The sequence below is a fragment of the Alosa pseudoharengus genome, unplaced genomic scaffold, assembly GCF_046254945.1.
Source record: "Alosa pseudoharengus isolate Yale_2024_CS ecotype anadromous, Long Island Sound unplaced genomic scaffold, YU_APseudo_1.1 YU_APseudo_1.1_scf_1, whole genome shotgun sequence".
Taxonomy (NCBI): Eukaryota; Metazoa; Chordata; class Actinopteri; order Clupeiformes; family Clupeidae; genus Alosa; species Alosa pseudoharengus.
The window spans coordinates 35,598,274-35,619,980 of record NW_027468564.1 but is presented as its reverse complement, the minus strand read 5'-3'; the positions used below and the strand labels follow the sequence as shown (position 1 = coordinate 35,619,980).

The following is a 21,707-nucleotide window of genomic DNA, read 5'->3' as shown; positions in this document are numbered from 1 at the left end:
CACAAATATGTGTGTTTAAATGTAGCATATCTGACATTATAACAGTAGGCCTATCTAATATTACCAGAAAATCACACAAGCCTGTAGGCTAATGGTTAATAGGCAAATGGTAGGCCTAAATGTAGGCTACATGTACTTAATTATACAGTAGGCCTATTGAAAGTAATAAGCTTAAGACGCATTAACACTTCAATTAGCGAAAAGCAGTTTAATAGCCACATTAGCGCCTTCATTAGTCCTTGTGAGAAATACACTTGGTCCTGTCACCTGCAAGCACGGCAAATGCGTTCTCCTCAATTTCATTTGTATTATGGACTGCCTTTGAAACTAGTTTGATAAGTTGGATTAGGATACCTAAGAATTGTTTTGAATAAGACAAAAAAAAGATGTTGGCAACGAATTAAATGTTAGGTTTCCACACACAGGGGGTTTGGACAGCGGGTTAAGTGAAATAAATCAACCTATTCTGTTCTTGCTGTTTGTCTCACAATACAGCCCATACTGAAACTATAGAAAGCCCCAGACGAATAGGCAAGATGTTTTGTGGTGCGTTGGAAAATGAGACCTTTTATTTATTTATTTTTTCCCGAAAAGTGGGCTAGCCACTGGCCTTGTGACCTTATGAGCTAAACCATTAGGCCTAATGAAAGCAAAACAAACATAAACAAATCAGCCAGATGCCTCTTCATAAAATAACAGACACTTTCATAAACAATAAGTTTTATCTTGAGACTGCATGTCGTTTGGAGCAGCGTATCGGTAGGCTATATTAAAAACAGAAGATTTTCAGTTTGGATTTAATTCACTTTTGGATTGTTTGATTATAGTGCTAAATGTTGCGGACTGACGCAGGAGACGTACTGTAGGCCTATCAGCCATCGAAATGAAAGCTCATCAGGGGGTAATATTGTGGAAACAACTGAAAAAACGTTGGGTAAATATATGGTCCAAACTGTAGCACACTGGCGCGCATAGACTCAAAGCGGCAAAAGCCGATGTTCCTAAACCTGCTCACAAGTGCCACCTGGTGGTTGTTTGGGTCATTGCAGTTTCACTGGAAAAATATAAATAAAAGACGCGTGAGGTCACGTACCCACTGTATGTCTCATTAAACTTCCCCTCTCTCTCTTTCTCTCACACACACTCTCTCCCTGTCCTCTCTCACACACACACACACACTCCCTGACTCTATCTATCTCTCTTTCACACACTCTCTCTCTCTCTCTCTCTCTCTCTCTCTCTCTCCGTCTTCTTTATCTCGGTCCATTTTTCCTCTCTGGCTCTCTTGCAGGCAGGTCTGCCCTTTCCTGTAGTGGCCAGCGATACAATGTGTCTCATTAATTTCTCTCTCGTGTCTCTTTAAATCAACATTTTTAAAAGTCATAGTCTTGCTCCCTCTCTCGTCTCTCTGCCTTTCTCTCTCTTTCCTTCGTTCTTCTCTCTTTTGCTCATCTCCCTCCCTCTCTCTCTCTCTCTCTCTCTCTCTCTCTCTCTCTCTCTCTCTCCGGCAGGAGGTCATGCCCTTTGCAGTGGTGGGTAGTGATTAGGAGTACCATACCCGCTGGAAGCCTTTTGTGTATGTGTGTGTGTGTGTGTGTGACTCACTGAAGAAACCTTAATTTACACTTTGTGCTCTTACCCATCTTGGACAGATAAGATAGCTAGCAGATAGCAGGAAAGCCAGCTGTAAATGCAGCCAATGTGGCCATTGTTTCAGGTGTCAAATGTGTACAGTCTAAATGCTCCTCAGTCTACTGCTCACAAGAGAAGATGTTGAGCAGGGGCAGCATGTGTGCAACAGTGTAGGGAGACTGCATGTTGTTTTACTTAGCAGTCTGTCTTGAGGATACTGTTTGCATGGAGATGGTTTGACAGGAAGTTCCAGATGTCATTGCTCACTTGCTATCTCTCTCTCTCTCTCTCTATCTCTCTCTCCAATTGAAAATATGAACCACTGCGAGTTCTCCCTACTCCGAGATTTCATCATCAGGTGAGTGACTTAACCATACTTTTTGATAGAAACAGTAAAGCCATTGCACCTCATAGTGTTTTTGGCTATTAACATTGTTGGTGTTTACTAGTGAAAGGTCTCAGTTACAGCCTTAAACAGACCTCTAGAAATCCCCCATACTAGCCAAGCCAACACCAATTCTTTACACACCTTTACCCATGTTTCTCTATTTGACCTTTGACCTTTACACTCTTTCTTTTTGGACTAGGTCTCACCTCCAGGATCTGAAAGAGGTGACCCACAACATTCACTACGAGACGTACCGCGCCAAACGCCTCAACGACAACAGTGGCCTCCATCCGATCTCTACGACAGCGGACACGCAGGAAAGCAACCTCTGAACCGCACAAAGGCACGAAGGAGAGAGAGAGATGGAGCGAACGAGAGAGAAAGGGAGGAAGAAGACTGGATATGTTGTCCCCGAGTTTTGCCTGTCGAGATGCCGCTTTGGTTTTCTTTTCCTTGTATAAGTGAGCGTGTGTTCTGGCCACACACTCACCACTGTCCTATCTCAACTCTCTTACACAGCTTACAATAGTAAACTCCCCTGTCCTCAAGCATGCAACCACAATTAGATAATCACAGAAGAACTGAAAACTAGAAAATGTAATTTCAAGGAAATTACTAGTGCATGAAATAGCAAAACATACATTAACATAAAATGCAAAACAAACTTTTATTTGGAAACAGTTGTGGTCAGAGGAAGTCATAGTTGATGACAACTGACAGTTGAATAGTTCAATAGTTGAGTAGTTTAAATAGCTAAATTATTTAATAGTGAATTAATAGATGTGCATAGGTAGACAGTTCAATGGATGTTGATAGACAGATAGTTTAATGGATGAAGTGAAGAAAAATAAGTGAAAGAAAGTGGGGAATAGAAAAGTGAGCTATCCAGTTCAAGGGAGAGAGACACAGAGAAGAGGTTCCATTGAAGTTGCTGCAGTCAGTGAGAGGTGCAGTGCATTGCATTCTAAGTCGTTAATTGGCCTAGTTGATCAGCTGTCAGTTGATACAGGTGCAAATCAGTTTGATTAGCCCATTGTGATGTCATAGTGCCAATGCAAAGTCTATGGGGATAAATAAGCTTGATTTATGTTAATATTTCAAAAAGTATAAAGTTTACAAAAACGAAAAGTACATTCCTCAAGTGTCCTTTTCAAGACCTACTGTACATTATAAAGTCTGAACGGAGTTTCTAAGTTAATCGGTTGAAGCTGAACTAGACACAGAAATTTGGTGGGAAGAAGAAGACTTTGGATAACAGAACAGTGCAATTTCATGCACTGTAATTATGCCATAAAAACAGACTCAATCAGTATAGTCCATGCGCTTGTGTGTGCATGGTAGGTACTGCTATCTTCTAAACTCAGCCTATTATGATATTAATACATTACATAATCAATGTTCCCATCAGCTGAAAGCACACTGACTTATCAAGAGATCCTCTGGAACCGTTCTGAGGTTCTAGAACCATTGTCCAGTTTTATGAGTTACTGATGTAAGCCCAACTAATACACTGATCATATCTCTCAGACTGTTTTAGTCTCTCGTTGTAAATCTCTCTCCTTTGATTTAACATCACTTTACATTAATGCTGTTGTTTCCAATAAAGTGCTTTTGCAGTGTTAATTATGTATTTGATATTATGTACTATTTAATGTAACTTATTTTTAAACTGAATAAACACAAACCCATTAATCTGTTTCTCGTCTTGAAACTCATTTTCAAGAGAAGAAAAAGCCGCAAATTCTTTAATCATGGCCTTTCACATGCTTCAATCACATCTTCCCTAATAAAATGACTTGCCATTTACACTGGATACAGTCTAAGTATACTGTTTCAAATAAACCAATATAGAAACCTCAACACATATGAGAACATGTTAATGGTATAGGCCTACATTTTATTACAGGAATCTCACAATAGCAGAAACAGATATTATATGTATTCATTCATTCATTCATTCATTCATTCATTCAGTATTCACAGAATTATGCAATTAATCAACGATGTCCCAGGCCCACTGATTTAAAACAACACATTCAACCGTGCAGATAGTCCTGCTGGTCAGTAGGGTGAGCCATTCAACCATACTAGACTTTACATTATACTTGCTATGGCCACGTGATGGCGCTGAATACTTTTGTTGATCCAAGAGAAAAGACGCGGCAAAAAGCAGGTCGAAGCGAGCATTGGCACCGATCGGCAGCTCTGAAAAAATACATGCTTTGATGTACTTAACAGTCTTTAAAAGCACGTGATTTGCGGTTTTCTCAAACGTGAATTGAGAGTGTGATATAGCACTTGATGACAGTGAAGATCATTGAAAACAAAAAATGCTGACAGGATTTTAGGCTAATGTGGCAATCTTCACATAGCCAAGCAAGATTCGCTGCATTCTCTTTTTGCTACCATGTAGCCATCTTCGCCAATCGCCACAGTTTAGACTAGCCTACTGTTGAAATCTGGTGACTGGGGGGAGTAGAAGAGCGTAACCTTGATATTTCCCCAAACTATGTACAATTAACAATCAAACAAATAACTTTAAGGTTGCAAATTATAAATTATTATAGTGGATTAACATAAACCACAAATGAAGAAACGTTTCACTCATATTCAAGCAGCACTACAATCGTGGGGCATTCTTTTTTTCTATACTGTGTCAAGCGACCTCTTTGTATTCTCTTGTTTCCGATTAAATACACCACCAAGCGACAGGCATGTGTAGTGTAGGATAGTCTGACTGTAGCTACACATGCCGGTTTGTGTCACTGTGACTGTCCCCCCTCCCTCTCTCGCTCTCTGTCTCTCTCCCGCTCTTTCACAGTTTGTGCCTGTGCGCCTCTCGCTCACTCACACTCACACACTCCGCCTTGGCAGAGCATAGAAAGGGGGCGTGACCTATTTTCAACCACAGTCGAACTGTCTGTGCTTGTGAAGGTGTTGTTCTCATGATTTGCTGTGGCTTTCTTTAGCGTTTTCTTTCTTAAGTGGTGCTATAAGGTTATTTTAAGGATCTCTTATCATTGATTGTAGACTATCATTTGACTTAACTCCTTGTAGTGTCTCTGCAGCCTCGATCCTTTTTCACAAGGTCCCCAGTTCTGTGCAGCACTGGCTTGCTAAACTGGACTACAGATGGATGAATTGGAGAACAGAATCGGTGTTAGTGCAGTCCCATTTTATTGCTTTAAAAAGGCTACAACACTACATGCTAGTTGTAGGTATAACATTCGCTATATGCTAACCAGCCAACTGAGGACAGTTACAGACCCATAGTACCCTATCTTCTCTCTTGTGAAGAGGTGTGAAGAATGAAGACAACATTTCCACCAGAGAAGCAAACAATTAGGCTAGCCTACTCCAGAATGATGTATGTGTAAAGCTAACACATATGTGGGTTAATTAAAAAAGGTCTCACAATAACTGAGCGCCCTCTATAGGTCACTGATGGAACTGCAGGGGGAGAGTAGACATTTTAGTGGTTGAGGAAGGACACAGAAGCAAAAACAAAATGGCTGACCCAGGAGGGCAATAGAAAGGTCATTCTGATGATAAAAAATAATTATTATTATTGTTTTATGAATGAGATGGTGAGGTTATTTATACATTTCTGAGTTAGAGAGTGTTAATGTAGGCTGCATTGATTGTTCTGTTAGTGAGCTATGACCAAGGTGAGCACTAATTTAATGCTAGTTGCTTTACACTATTTTTTAGATAGCCTAGCCTAAGGTAGGTAAGAAATAGCCTATTCAGCTTACACATTTAAACATGTGTTTATTGATTGTACTGAGTAGGCTTTTGCTTTGCACAAATCTACCCTATGTTAGATCAGTAGAAAAAAGCATCCCACTAATCCTGAAAAAAGAAAAAAAAACCTGACACCACGAATTCACCAAAATGACAATGACAAAAGCTCTGTCTTAAAGAAACCGATTAAGACATCAGATTTTAAGAAATGATATGGCGCTTATTGAAACTTTCTAAACTTGCGAAAAGATAGGCTATCTCCCAATCTTTACTTTATAACTGAATGTAGAAAAAAAATGGTGAAAAATAAGGTTAAAAGGGATTGTTTCTCCAGCCAGAGAAGAGGCAGATTCACAACCACTTAACTCCTCCTCCTGAGCTTAAAAATTCCCCCTCCCCCTCGTGCTCTCTCTCTCCTGCCTTTGTGTGCGACTTGTTCAGATAAGTGCGGGAAGAGTCCATTGACTGTTCAGTGGGTGACGGACTGAACTGCTCACAGTTTTGAACTAAGGGACCATTGATACCATCCTTACATTACACTACATTATAAAAGTAGCTTGCAATGTGATTTTTTTTTTTTTGCGTTAGGATGTAAGATACCAAACATGTTTTTGTTGAGATTTGGGAGGAGGATTAATTAAGAGAACTGTATACTTAATTGCTCTTGCCAGAGAAGAGGTGGTAGGGCGCAGGAAGCAAACCTAGCATATGAACTAGCCTATCTCCATAAGAAAGCAATATAAGGTTAAACTGCTAGTGGAGTTTGAATGCTAAGATATTCTGTATTCTCCACCACAGAGAAGTTATATGACAAAATTAGCCCACCTAACTCAAGGGGAAATATTCAGAAAGTCCAAAGTCAGCATCAGCGATCAATTAGCTCAGAGACCTTTCTCCCCTCCAATCCAGTCATTAATATCACTCTACCTCTTGGTTCCGGCAACTGTCATTTCAGTTTAGAAACAAATGAATTTATCAAAAGATGTAGCCATATGAGACACCAGGCTGAGATAGCCTGCCATAAGCTACAATTCTGCATCTGACACATTCACCATCAGCTGTCCACTGATGTTGCAGAAACTGACATATGACACAATAGCTTCTTGGTCTATTACACACTGAGGACAGGTAAAAAATACTATAGTTGACTAGCTCTTGGTGGATTTTGTGCTGCTGAAGAATTTGTAGTCTGCAGCAGCTAGTGGGAGGCGCCTATTCGCTTTCGTCCACCACGCTGTCCAGCGAAGCCCAACCCCCATTATGTCTCGCTGCTTTGTGTGGTTCTGATGGCAAGAAGAGGGAACGCGCGGGGTTGTAGTACAGCTGAGAACCACCGCGAACCACTAGAGACAGTGTTGTTGTGTTTTTTTTGTTCTCGTTATAACGTTACTTTTCTGTCACCCTCATCTGATATTGGACTAAGTTAACGTTGCTTCGGTAACATACTGCAACAAGCATCTCAGGTGTACTGGACAAAACCCGGTCAAGCTCGAGTATTAGAAGAACGAATGCTGATTTGAGTTGCCGCTGGAAAACTCGTCGGTAAGTGCTAGTACCATTTTGTGTTGCTAGATAGCTAGGATAGGTTAGCCACCATTAGTTCGTTAGTTGTTCTGTAACGTAGCGTTACTCCAATATTTAACGTTACAAATTCACCGGGACATTTATGATTACAGCTGCATACAACTGACAGAGTGTTTGCAGAGTTAAAGATGCTTAGCATGCAATGTTAATATAGCTAGTTTACAAAGTTGTGAACACTTGTCAAAGAAAGAATATTTTGACAATTACTAATGTAGGCTAACGTTAGCATTATGTCTTTACTTAGTCAATGTTATTTTTTTATTCTGTAAATGTCGGGGATATATATAAAGATACAGTTGACGGATTGCGGCATTATTATTGACAAACGGTCGGATTTGTGGTGCCTATGGGAGGACGGTGTGTATACCTTAATGCCAATGATCTGTCTGCTAACATAAATTAGCTAGTCACACTATGTTGGATAGCTAGTGAGGAAAATTTGCGTAACTAGCTAACGTTAGTCCGTTGAAGTCAACATGGCGCCCCTTGACGTTTGACATTGTTAACTTTTGTGATTTTTCTGTAAATTTACCTAAAGTTGTGGAGCAAGAAAAAAACTGTTTTGAGAAAGTAATATAATTAAAAAGTATCATGCAGTAGCGTACAATTGTTGGTAGTGTCTGCTTTGGATGATCCATATTTTTGAACAGATATTTAATTACTTTTGTTTAGAAAAAAAAGTGGAAAATATTATTTTTTTTGTATTTTTTGCAATTTTCCACAAAGATGGTACTGTGTATAGTTCCTATTTAAAAGTACCACCATGTAGGCCTAGTTTTTTTTTTACCTTAAAGGAGAAGTTCGGTATTTTTCAACTTGGGATCTATTTGTGTTTGGGACCTAAATGATGTAATTCAGTGCAGTTCTGAGGCTGTAAAATGCATATGAAATAGATGCTTGGAGCAATGTTGCTACATCAGAGTAAGACAGACCCTATGGGAAGGATTCCTGCAGACAAACCAAACTATCTTTTACTTTGTAAGTGAGAAAAAAGTAGAAAATGAGCAGTGCATCACCCTTGCTCTACTATAGAGTGGCGAAGTCCCGCCCCTTCCGTTTGCCTCCATGGGACCTATCTTTCAAAAAAATTTGAACGGCAGTCTATGGTGAAAAATAAATTATTTTCTGGTCCCGGTTGACTTGTGCCTTGAATTACCCATATGATGTTTGTCAATTTTAAAGACAATTTTTCATGTAAAGACATTTGCAGTTTGTTTCGTAACTATTGTTCGTACATTGTGAAAGATCGTAATTCCAACGACTACAAACCCATCAGTCGCGCTAGTGACGTTAGCTCATTCACAGCCACACTAGATTGTACAAGCATACCAGCAACAGGTCTTAATTGGGCTTTCCTTGCCGAATAAAATACCATGAGTCAGAGGATTAAACACATCAGGTAAGTTGTATTCGTCCATAGACTGTACATTACATACTGTTAAGTGACATAGCAGGCAGCAAGATGCAACCGTTAACTAGCATAACAGCTCTTATCGTTTCATTATGTTGGTGACGTACATCGTTCGAGACAAGAGATGTAGTCCACTGAGTGTATTCGCACAAAACCAATATAAATTTTGAAGTCTATCGAACAACAGTACTTTCTTGACGTGAAAAATTATCTTTTAAATTCACACACATCATATGTGAAATTCGTGGCACAATTCAAACTGGACCAAAAAATAATTGTTATCTCTCCATTAACTCCCGTTCATAATTTTTTGAAAGATAGGTCCCATGGACCGGAAGTAGAAGGGGCGGGACTTCGCCACTCTATTGTTCGCCACCATCTTGTGAAGAAAAGTTGATTATGAATGTGGCGCAAACTGCTGTCAGTGGAAAGAAAAAGAGGAGAGTTCAAACTAGTCAGTCTACATTGGCATTCTGGCTTTAGCGAAACATCAGTAAATTGGCTATATGATACTGCAGCCTTTATGGGCTAATAATTTGATGTCATGACAGTATAGTCCTCCTTGGCTTGGGTTGTTCCAATTGATGTGGATTGCTGTTTATGGTCAGGAATTGCACAACAACGTTGTCCTACTATGCATTCATAACGCTGATAGTTGGTCAAGAAGACACCTCATCCGCCACCTATGGAGATGGCTTTTGAGATGAAGTAACATTATTTCAGCTGAAGACTCCAATCTCAATCTGATATAAGAGAACAGCAGTAAAGCCACAAAGTTCTGTCTCTGGGCAAAAAAGGTGCAGGGTGCATGCTGGTGAGGGTGGGGTTGGTGGTCGCAAACGCTAACCTGATTGTTCTGGGGGGCTATGACTTGCAAAATGTTAAGAACCACGGGTTTATAAGCGGGACAATATTTTTTGTGCTGATCCAGATCCCACAACTGCAAACTGCTAGCTGTCGAAAAGGACTACCACTACAGTGTTTCCCACAGAATTGAATTCCATTTGTGGTGGTTGGTTTGCAGAATTAACTTGAATACAACAGTTTTTAACAAATTAGCACAGCGTGGTTATGATGCTAACCAGATGTAAGCACAATTTAGTACAACCTGGAAAATCATTGTGTGGTGGTCAATGTTGATATTGTGGTGGGCCGCCACAAATAAGTCAATGTATGGGAAACACTGCACTAAAAAAAAACACGTTGATGTAGCATATCTTAGATGTTCAACTTTTTGCTTGCAAAACGTAAGTGTGGTTGCTGATGCAAACATGAACTCACTGTAATTAGTAACCCCTGAGAAGAATGTTGTGTATCTCAGATTCACCCCTGTAGCTTCCTCTAAATGGTACAGGCCATAGATGTCAGTGTTTTTCCACTTCCTATGACTGCATCGGCTGCATGAGTGGAGGACTGTGCATGAGTGGGGGAGGGGTATAAATGTGCTTTGCGCAAATCAGTGCTCAACTATGACTAATAATGTACATTTTGGTTAGCATTTTAAATTGTGTGTGTGTGTGTGTGTGTGTGTGTGTGTGTGTGTGTGTGTGTGTGTGTGTGCGGGCGCGCATCGGTCTGTCCGGTGTTTCCACCTATATTTATCATGACCGAAGTATCACTTGTAGTCAGTCTGACTACAATATATGAATCAGTATTCACACCTGAACTGTTTACACTCAGAATTAGCACTTCTGAAACAGGACAAAGTGACCTACATAATGGTGCAGTCCAAGGCCAACAGCCCCTCCCCCGATCATGTTTTTCTCATTCTGCCGCCTCACCCTGGAATGCTTTGGTTTCCAAACACGTGTGCATTCCCTCGCTCCTATGTTTTTTTTTATCTGGACGTGCGATTAGTACTGTACTAGGACCAACTTAGTCTCCCTCACACAGCTGACTGCTATCCCTCCTGACAGAAAGGGCTTGCGGGGAAAAAAAAGAAGCTAAATGTAGATCTTGCACAGTTGTCAGAAGGCCAAGTTAGTTGTGTCAGTTGATAGCATAACACTCTGGATGCTAACACCATGAAAAAGACTCACAACAGTCATTAAAAATAGAACGTAAACAAACATTAAAATATGAATAAACAACATTAGCAACATAAAAATGTGCCGAAGAAATGTCTGGCCAATAGGCCATGAAGCACGCAACATGGCTACTCTGCAGGCTTTGTTGAAGTTGTAATATATTGCACCTAGTATTTTGGAATAGGCCTAGGCAACTGAAATCTGGTTATTTTTATATAGAAATGTAGCCTAATAAGCAATACAATTGTGTACACTTACCTTTTTTGATCAAGAACCAAAAAATGTGCGTTCAGAGACATTGACAAGGGAGGAAGGTACTGGAGTAGGAAAGCTCTGATGAGAACCTTTTTTCCAGCTGACCCGTGGTTAGATAGACAAAAATATTGACTATAAACAAGCGTTTTAAATCATGGCAATCAGGAAAAGTGTGTATGGTATAGCAGTTCAACACAAAAATAAGTGAAAAAAAATGCTGTTGCCTGACCACCAAGCTAAGATCGAATATCAAACACCTGTCCTCACAACTGATGTTGGAATCAAAAGAATACAATAGCCAGTCTAAAAGATTCAGTAAGGAGCCGCCAGTCATGTGCCATAGACCTTATGCACACAGTACTGAAGATGGATGAATTGTGAATTAATGTTAGGCCTTGGGGGATGGTAGAAGACATAGACCGGTATCATTTCACTTCAGTCAATGTACAAGCTTTTCAAACCTGACTAAACAAGAATACCATTAGTAATCTACATGGCATCAGATGTCCACACTCCAGACACCTGCTAGTACAGACATATTATAAGTATAAGTATAAGTATAATATACTCTTTTGATCCCGTGATTCAGAAAGGCTGAAAGAACAATTTCCAGAATAGTCTGGGCACGTAGGCCTACATTGCAGTGAGTATCCAGCTAATGCTGTATGGCTTACAGCTAACTGAATCCGGGCAGTATGGATACTGGGTGCTGACATTGTGATATTTTTTTTGTGCTCAGTCAAGAAGGAATCTCAGATGGATTTCAGTTAATGCAGCAACCTCTGGTCACTTTCCGCCAGAGAGGGGAAAACACCTACAGTATAATGGCCCCTCCTCCCAAGTTGGGGGAAGGTGGTTTATCTATTTTAATATAGATGTTGATTTAGGTTGTTAAAACGCGATGTTGAGGTTGTTAACACGCGATGAGAAGCTAGAGTATACAATGCATTGTTATACTGTCAAGCGGTTTACTAATAGCAAATATTTGTCACACCCGAACACTTTCACAATGACCGATATGTCTCATTTACATGTTACAAATCTAAGTATGAAACTTGAAACTTAGATGAGCAAATTAATAAAATAAAAAAAGGCTTTTCAGCAACTGTGGTCATTTTTGGCAAACATAATTAGTCATAGCATGATTTCATAGGCTAAAATATAGATAACTTCACATTCTTTGTGATGTCATCAAGCCAACGTGTGTGGAGATTCATGAATCATCATGGTCTGAGCCTAGAATGTAGGCTACAGCAAACATCTAGATTGCTATACAGAAAATAAAGTTGGTAATTAGGAACCACATGTATAGAACGTAGCGCACTCTCTCTGGTCTGTGCCTTTAACTACAGAGTCAACAAGGGAAACCGAGCCAGCAACCCCCCACCTCCTTCCGCTCTCTGTCCAAAACAGGTTTGAACCAGCTCAGACTGGTTACAGCAATACAGCTTCCTGATTGGCTAGCAGCAGATTTAGAAATGACGGTTGTTTTTTTTTAATGGGAAACAATACTATTATTTGATTATCTGTATATAAAGATAGATGCAAATATTGTGACTAAATATAGATATTTAAAGAGCAGGCAATCACTTTCTTACACAGCATTCCTCACACAGAAATGTTATCTCAGCATCAGGGAAAGACCTGCAGTAGTAGCCTGATGCTGTTTCTGGCAGCATGTTGTCGCCTTGAGTATGGTGGTCTGACATTATCAATCTGACTCTGAACATAAAATTACAGTGTAGGTTATTCAACTGGTTTCTGTATGCCTGTCCATTAAGATTGCATTGTAAGAATTTAGTATTTAACGTAATGCCTGTGGGCAGATGTGCCATGCTTTTTATACACCCTTAGTGTATAGTGTATAGTTAGTGTGGTAAGATCTTTTAGTTTTGACTTTGAAATATAACCATTAAAAATGACTTAACCCTCAGTTAGCCTATAGCAGAAGTGAATCATGATTAAACAATGGCAGGTTTTTTTTTTTTTTTAAATAGGTCTTGGCAGGACTGGGTAAATAGTAAATATTTCAGGTTCAGGTTTGTTGTGTTTTTTTCCCCTCCAATTACTCGGTGTAACACATAGGTTTGTCCTGCACCTTCATACAAGCATCTCGCTGCTGCTGCTGCAAGAAGAAGATACTGTGTGACACATGATGTCCCTAAAAGCCCCGGTACCTTACCTTCAAACTACCAGCTGCATCATCAAGGTTGCAAGCTGTGTATGGACTGACCTAGGAAAGAGAAGACCCTTCTCCTTCCGCTTGTTCTTACTTTTGTGTGATTCGATAAGGCTGACAGATTCAGTAGTAGTTCCTGGGTATGGTCTCCTCTGCACTGCAGCTTGAATGTTACTCTCTTGTGGTAAGACGCGTTGGATAACAGCGTCTGCTAAATTAATACGTGGTAATGTGTCGGTCGGTCCGTTTCTCACAGAGGAGACCCCTTTTTCCTTCCTCTTTTTCGGTCTGTGCCTCGCTGACCTTGTAAACGACCTTGCTAGCTCTTATGAGGACACACTGATTAGGACCCAACACAGTTTGGACGTAAACCATATCATGGGGATACCACAATTGAATAGGGACGACGGGAAATAAGTGGTAGTTGCACATTGGCCAGGAATTCAAAGTTAAGGGCTGAATTGTAGCAGAGTGCAGACTTTGAACCAGGTCACTGGGGTTATTTTCAAAGCGTGGTCAAAGCTCACAATATGCTGCTGTTAAACCCCTTAGGCTAAACACTCTAAAATAAAATATTGTTTTATTTTTTAGTCTAATAATAATAATTAATAATATAGAAGTTAGACACATTTATCATACATTAAATTACATATTTTAATTACATTTATAATGGAGAATTCTTACACTCAAGGTCCAGTCAACACAGCATTAAAAAATAATCTGCAGTGAAACATTGACATTTTTGTTACTCCAAAAATAAATAAATAAATAATAAATCTGGCAGCCATTTTGAGCCTCGGCAGTGTAGCTGGGCCATAATGAGAACTGGGATATGGGCATGACTGCAGCTCACTCTCTGCAACAGCAAGCTGGGCCCCCTACAGGAGAAAGAAAAATGTTGTACTTGTGACATGAAAAGGGCAAAATCATGACATTTAAATACCAAAAATGTTATCTTAGTTTACAATAAATTCTTTATTTGTCCCAGAGCACCCAACATGTCCATACCCATCCATCCATAACATCCATTTCCAAGTATGTTTTCTCTTCACTGTTAAAAGAAGTGTAAAAGTACTTGTGGCTGTGTGTCTAAGGCTTAGGCCTAATTCTACATTATTCTTGACCGAGTGTTCGCTAGGGAGAGCATTGAGAACGAGAGAGAGAGATAGAGAGACAGTGCGCTCTGGAGATCGGAAGTTCTTGACAAGATAGCACAGTCTGATAAGGATGCCAATCATTTTAATGTACTAAGATATATTTTGTTTTACGTCAAATTATCTATGAAGCTACGTCTAAGTTCCAGTATCAATGTTTTCCCCTTTCTTAACATTTGGCTAACTGTGTGCCATTGCATGGCTCCCTCTACTGTTGGACCCAGGCCACAGTCAGAGTGGTGTTCATGGTTGGTCAGTAATTTTCCACTCTGCCTTCTCATCTCTGTGCTCAACACTGGAGAAGGGGAGGGGGAGTGGGGTGGGAGGAGCTCTAAGGGCTGTTTGTACTTTTTGTACTGTGAAGTGCGCTAGAGTGGCCCTCCGTTGTTGTGGTTTCATTGGTGTGTAGTTTTTTACGTGTTTTCTTGTTGTTTTTGAGAGAAAGGCTTTAGAAAGAATTCTCAACAGAGTCCTGAGTATGCACAGAAACATGCTGAGAGAGAGGTCAAAACTCTCCCTTAGCGTTGGAACAGATGAAGAACACTTTAATAATATATCTTGTCATCATTACTATTAGCGCTAAAAAAAATGAACAGCTACAACAGAAACAACAGCAAGAAAAAAAAAATCTCTGTGCCCCTGGACTAGTACATGGTACAGTCCGAGCACTCTGTCTCATTCTAGCGACTCTCCCTCCCCCATCATTCCACCCACACATGGTATGCCCTTTTGATCTCTGAAAAAGCTATTCACTATTTCCCACCTCCGGCCACATGACAGATAATGTACTCGCTGTAAACGGCAGTGACCAGTGGCTGAGAGTATCTCTTTCTCATATGTGACCATGTAGGTTAATTGCCTACATGCTGTACATGGCACATGCTGTGTGCATGACTGCTGAGTATACCTGAGTCATCCATGCAGTGTAGCCTTTCACATAGAATGTCAAGTCAAGTCATTTTAGTTGCATAGCACATTAAAAAACAACAGAGTTGACCGAAAGTGCCTCACAATTAGTGAGATTAGACATGACAATAATAACATAGACCAAACATTTGGGCTACAAGGAGTTAATATTAGATGGTAGAATGGTAGAAAGAATTAATGGTAAATGGTAGACTCATTTTTATATTTACCTATATAATATATTTATTTATATGATATGTATGCTACTATTTCTACCATTTATTAGAGGTTTTATGCAGGACTGTTGTATTGATAAATCAATGTGTTCTATGCATTGACATGATGATTAAGTGTGCCACCTGTGTACTAATTGTTTTAGTGGCTATAGTGTTTGAACTCTCTTCTAAATACCCTCATCCTTTTATGCAGACCCTGTATAATTGATTAATTAAAGTTAGCCTCCATTATGATCGTACAAAACAAATCATAGCCTAGACCAATTAAGATAATCTGAAATCTTTGCCATAAGGATTCATTCAACTCCTACAAGTAGAGAATCTTGAAGACAAATAAACAGGGAAAATAATTATTCAAAGCAGATCTGATTTATTAATTCATCAATAGCAAAATATTGTCTTTTGACTCAGGCTGGTTGTAATTAATAGCCTATGCATCCAGCCCTGTACTTAAAGCATGCACTCCACCTAAACGTGCCAGGGTTTGGAAATGAATGAGATCACAGAATCTAGTAGACTCTTCCTGATGCATACAATACCTCTTTGCTTCTGGACTTCCAGGATGAAAGACATGGGAACACCTTACACCAACCCTGGCTTGAGTGCACATTTCAAATTTAAAATGCAGGGCTAGCCGACATGAGAATATTTCTGTTCAGGGAAGACCATATTAATAATTATGTTGCTAAATCTTTCACTGGCAACAGTGCAAAACAAGAATTAATTTAATACATTTGGATTTTACCTTAGTATATTTAAAAACCTTAAGGAATTTATATTTTTAAACTAACAAGTCACTCCATTCACACATTCCTCGTCATTATTTTGTTTATGGTAATGCATCAGAGCATTGCTACTCCCACAACCTGAAAAATTGCAAAATAGAAATGGCATTTTTCCCCACAGATGTTACATGTTACATTATTCGCCTGTCACAGCCTCGTTGCTTCTGTAAGAATATTCACTGTTTCCACCAACAAAGGTAGGCACGGACCTACTGATACCAGTTGCCGAACAATCTAGCCGAAATTTAGAAAAACGCAGTCATCAAAGTGCATTCAGGTGCATCCTGATTGTCTGTGAGTGTACAAACCTGTTCAATTTACTGATTGTATTCAGGTCCATTGTACCACTTTTCAGCTAATTTTCTCTACCATATTAATCCATGTCAACCCTAACACAGCAAAGACTGTTTAGGGATGTTTAATTAAGCAAAAATAAGGTATTTGCTAATCATTTAATTGACAGCTGCTTAATGATAAATGACGATTAAAAAGAGAGACAACTGCCTGTTTTGAATAAAGGAGTGATTGCTGATAATAATACCTGAAAGGCCTGCGTATGAAGGACTGGATGCATTCATCTACATGGTCTATGTCTACATAGTGCATACACTGTAGTGTGGTGATTATGCTTAATTTTATGCACCCCTTTCTGTGGCTCCCATTTTGCTTCTGGCCACTGCAATACTTCTGTCTGCCAGATGAGAGATGGTGGCCATTTTGTGTGTCTGTAGGAAACACTAGGAGGGACACACTTGCATGAGGAAGGGTGATTTTGCAACTGCAGAACAAAAATAGTACAGAAAGAACTGCAAAATGGAGTTTTTGAATCGATGGATAAGGGTTTGACGTAGACCCCAAAGGAAGGCCTTCTTAGGGTTATTACTTAACAAGTACTTTCTGCGTTTGGACCCCATGTCCCTCGTGTTTACAGATGTATCTTGCCGTATAACTCTAGCACTGGTACTATTTTAAGGAACCACACATTTGACCATCTTCTTAGAGTGCAATATATATACTGTATATGCAGCGTGTTCTGGAATGTTATGTTGGTATCGTGACAACACTAGCATGTTTCCACTGGGCGTAGATTCCATTGCTCATAAAATGATGGAAACAAGTCCTGATTTGCGTCCACATTAAAACTATGTTCAGATTTGTTCAGCGGAGTATGTAATTTGTTCAAAAACTGTAGGTGTGAGAAACAGTGCTCTAGGGCAAGGCCCCATCTTATACATGTTAGTTACATCGTAATAATACAAATCACATGCTTCTTACTTGAACATACAATTTTTTCCAAAAATCCTCATACATAGAAATACAACAATACGTGGATACTTCTCAGACATAGCATGTGATCCTCACGCTCAAGTCATGTGAGCTACTCCAAGGAAGCAAGATAATGGGTCAGTACAATATAGGCTTACATCCTTCAGCATTTTCTTGTCATAGTATGCTCCCTCACAGGATATTTCTGATATTACTGCCTCAGGCAGAATACCCCTAGCTTCTAACTTGTGACCTTTATTAGAAAGTCGTGACATAGACAGAGCAAATGACAGACATAGCAAAGTTGATGCATAGAATTGAATATAGAAAAGCATACACATAATATATAAAAATGTAATTCATGTAGATCAGTATTCACTTCTAATACATATAAAATGGTTAGGAATCACTTCTATTGCATACAATTTTGTTAGTGATCTAAATTTTTTATGAGGATGCATCCCTCGCATCTAACTCAGCACTCTGACAATTATAACATTATTACAATTAGTCCTAACTCAGCACTCTGACAATATCACATTATTACTAGAGCTCAAATCAAAACACTTGGATGCTTTTTTACATCCTGCAAAACATACATGGGCAACTATAACATTGTCTTGACTATTTCATAGAATAACTACAACTACTCACTGTTGCACTCTTAACATTGGGCCACTAATAATAGACTATTAGGATGACACAAAGGATTACAATGTGACTAGGCTATTTCATAATCACATGATGACTCGGCATTTTCAGGTTTAAATAAGAAAGGTCAAAGTGTGTACAAAAACGGTAGTGACCATCTAATTGATCGTAATGCCATAGCAACAACCTCTAGCCCTTCTCCGTGAGGACGCATGTGCAACACAGCATGTTCCAGCTGTATGTGTGTTGGAGTCATCATGGCAGTGCAATGCATGCAGGGATTGATCTTGGTATTAGGAGCCAGCACAGGGACTCAGACTCACAGTGGTAGTGTTACCAGCCAACAAGGGACTGCTGTGTGAACAGCCAGCAGCCATTTTGAGTGGTACTCTGGGTGCTCTGCTGCTTGCCGAAGAGTAGATCGCTAATCCGAGACATTTTATCATTAGTTCTCCTTCTCAACTGTCAAATTGTATGGACTGGAGCAGCCTAGTTGGTACTGCGGGATGTTCCACATATTGGGGCAGAGAGGGTAGGGTGGGGTGCAAGTGTTATTGCTTGGGGTTAGCACAGACGGAAAGGCATTTTACAGAGAGAAGGACTAAGCATTCCATAGAGAGAAGGACTAGGCATTCCATAGAGAGAAGGACTAGGCATTCCATAGAGGGAAGCAATAGAAGTAAACTGCAGGATGATGGGAGGGGAAAAATTGTGAACAGGGATAATGTTTTCACCTCCTCGAGCATTCCTCTGAATGGTCTAGCTAGCCCAATTGTAGTCTGTTGTAGAGGCCCTCTAATACTCCTCTGCATTGCCATTAGGCCTACTGTTTTTCACGGTTTTGCATGTTAAAGTAAGTGTGGCGTACTTTGTTGATTGTTAACTGATCTTGATTTGAAAGACGTGAAGAGTGAACTAGTGTAGATTGCTTCCACTCTGAGTGTGTAACTGTTGTACTGAAGCACATGGAAGTAGTCAGACAGGGCACACAGTATCCTCATACAAGGTGAGAAGTAGCCCAACTTTAAACGGAAAAGAGTTGGAAAGTGTTTGGAACTTAGGACTTATGTGTGAAGAAATCATTAGTTTGAAGGTTATGTTGTTTATTCGACAGGTTTTAGAGATCCGTGACCTTGTATTTGCTAGTTTTGCTCCACTGCCATGCTCCCCCTGGTGTTCAGATGTAACATTCAATCCCCTGGAATGTTGCAACAATGGTATGTTCTAGGACTGGTAATTTTCCACTCTGCTTGCCTTGCATTACGTTGCTGAGACAGACTGTGCTGGATTGCGGGGGAGGGGACTTGTATTTGAACAATTGTGTGTGGTGACGGTTCTTTTGTTTTGTCTGTACAAATAAAAATGTTTGCGGGTTTGAGGTTACCTTGCTTGAGTGTATTTCTATATATTTGTTTTTGTCTGAACAGAATACTGCTTAAGACCATATTCCCTGCTGAGTTCTCTCTCTTTCTCACACACACACACAGACATACACAGAACAAAGATAATGTGACAAGATAAACTTGTTCAGGGGTTTGTAAGGGGCTTCCCCCTGTGTATCTAGTCTATCAGCATGTAACACATCCTTGGTAACACAACTAAAAAGCCTCCCCCCTACAATATTGGTACAGTCTGGTTACAGCTTTCGCCACCCTCCCCCACTCCTGCTGCTGTCCCTAGCAGCAGAACAGTGCTCCTTGTTTGCTAAGCAGCACACTTTCACATGCTTTCTCAACGCAAGCCCTACTACATTGGAAGACTGCAGCCTCAGGTTAGGTCATATTTAGGAAATAAACTCTTTATGTACTCACTCTCAACATACGAATGAAAAGACTGCGGTTTTAAACGTCAAATTTTCTGAAGCGTAAATAGCTAGCGTCCTGCAAACATTTTGATGATTCACTGTCCTTTTTTCCCTTCGTTAATTTTTTTGTGGGCGTAAGGGATGGGGAATGAAATTTGTCTTGAATTGTGCTATGGTTTAATGTTCATGTATCACATTGTATGATACTGATAAGCAAGTTTAAGTGTGTAGTAGCCTAATGACAGCTTAGTAGCCTAAGCTAAGTAACAGGCGCCTCAGCATGGCTAGCGCTCTGGTTAGCTATGCAGTGTGAACATGAGTTTGTGTTTAATGAGGCAGCATGCAGCTCCTTGTGACTTAGTGATGTGTCCATTTTTTAGAAGTTTATTTTAACTACTATTAAATAGGACTGTGGTGACTTCAGTAAATATGGCATAATGTAAACGTGTCTGTTATGCAATCCAGGTTCTAAAGTTGTAGGCTACCTCACAGTTTCACACATTCTTCACATTTCATGTTGTACGTTAGAACTTACCAATGACTATCTTCTCTGCAGTATTTGCTCTGCCCAGGAAGTTGAGGTTCTTCATCTGCATAGAATGCTGTCAGGTGGTGCTAATTAGGCGGTGCACAAATTGATTAGCTTTAATTAGAAAATGTCTTTGGCTGTAGTAGCATTGCATTTCAATTAGTCCAGATCAATATGTGTTTAAACAAAAGGGTTATGAGGATTTTGGTAAGAAAGGCCTTGTTTGTGTTTGTCTGGGTTACTGTGTGGGATAAATCTCTCTATCATAATCTGGCAGAAGAGATGTGAGAACAGAAGTTAGACTACAAGGGTTATCTTGTAGCCGTGGGATATTTCATTTAGGCCTAATCCAATCCTGCTCTGTGTTGGGGGTAATCATCTCTCAAATTGAATCGATCTAATCCCCAACACCTTACTACTGGCCCTTATTAAGGGATCAGCAAGCCGATGCCTCTCTGGAAAAGCTACCTGCAGTGGTGGTACAAAACCTTTCCTGTCATGGCTGAAGGCCGGAACACTGTTTTTCTGTGTTTGTCTCAATCGGAAACTGTTCTCGAAGGAATGGGAAACAGTGCCTGGACTACACTGGTTGGCTGGTTGATGTTTGTTAAACCTACTCGTGGATTGACTCAACGCTAAGGATTTATTGCAGTTCAAGCTTCACTGCAACAACATACAGTACTGATCCCAACAATTTACACACTTTTTCACAACTTACACACCTGGACTTTTTTTGTCCAGGCTTTTGTCTTTTTTTTTCTCAGGCTTTTTTAACAGCCTGTTTTTATGACTCTCTTTATTACATGGCGAGGGAATCAGCACCTGCTGCAGTGCTTTGCTAGGCTGTGCTGCAGACCAGGTGAGGAGTACCCTGCCTGTGCAGTGTGCACACTGCAGACCCAGACTCAGAGACCCTTAACGGGAATGTTAGAAAATGGAACGTTCTAAAGAAAATCTGGGTTCATTGAATTCGACATTGAATTTTAGAATCTTAAATTGTAGTAGGACAGAATCTTCTGTTAGAATGTGTAAACCTCCCATGCTGAAGGTTAGAGGCACAAAACTCTGGGAACAGATTTGATCCACTTCTGCCTCTAATCCAACATGCAAGTCAGTGCCTGCTGCCTGTCCTGAGACAGCAACTTTCCCTCTTTTA

The 21,707-nt window shown here is 40.0% G+C and overlaps 1 protein-coding gene and 1 long non-coding RNA gene across 4 annotated transcripts in view; both read left to right on the top strand.

The window, feature by feature from the left end:
• Positions 1-1,574: 1,574 nt before the first annotated feature.
• LOC143126387 (uncharacterized) lies at positions 1,575-3,712 on the top strand. Its single transcript, XR_012987498.1, has 2 exons — positions 1,575-1,990; positions 2,220-3,712. It is a non-coding gene; the product is annotated as an uncharacterized LOC143126387 (long non-coding RNA).
• Positions 3,713-7,050: 3,338 nt separating this feature from the next.
• Positions 7,051-21,707, top strand: part of LOC143126331 (activating transcription factor 7-interacting protein 1-like) — a 42,024-nt gene continuing 27,367 nt past the window's right edge. For 2 of the 3 annotated variants that reach the window (XM_076288247.1, XM_076288224.1), the window contains exon 1: positions 7,051-7,306. The gene's annotated coding sequence lies outside the window, so the exon portion shown is untranslated. Of the gene's footprint in view, positions 7,307-18,493; positions 19,990-21,707 lie in introns of those variants that run through there. The other variant, XM_076288232.1, reaches the window with a different exon arrangement.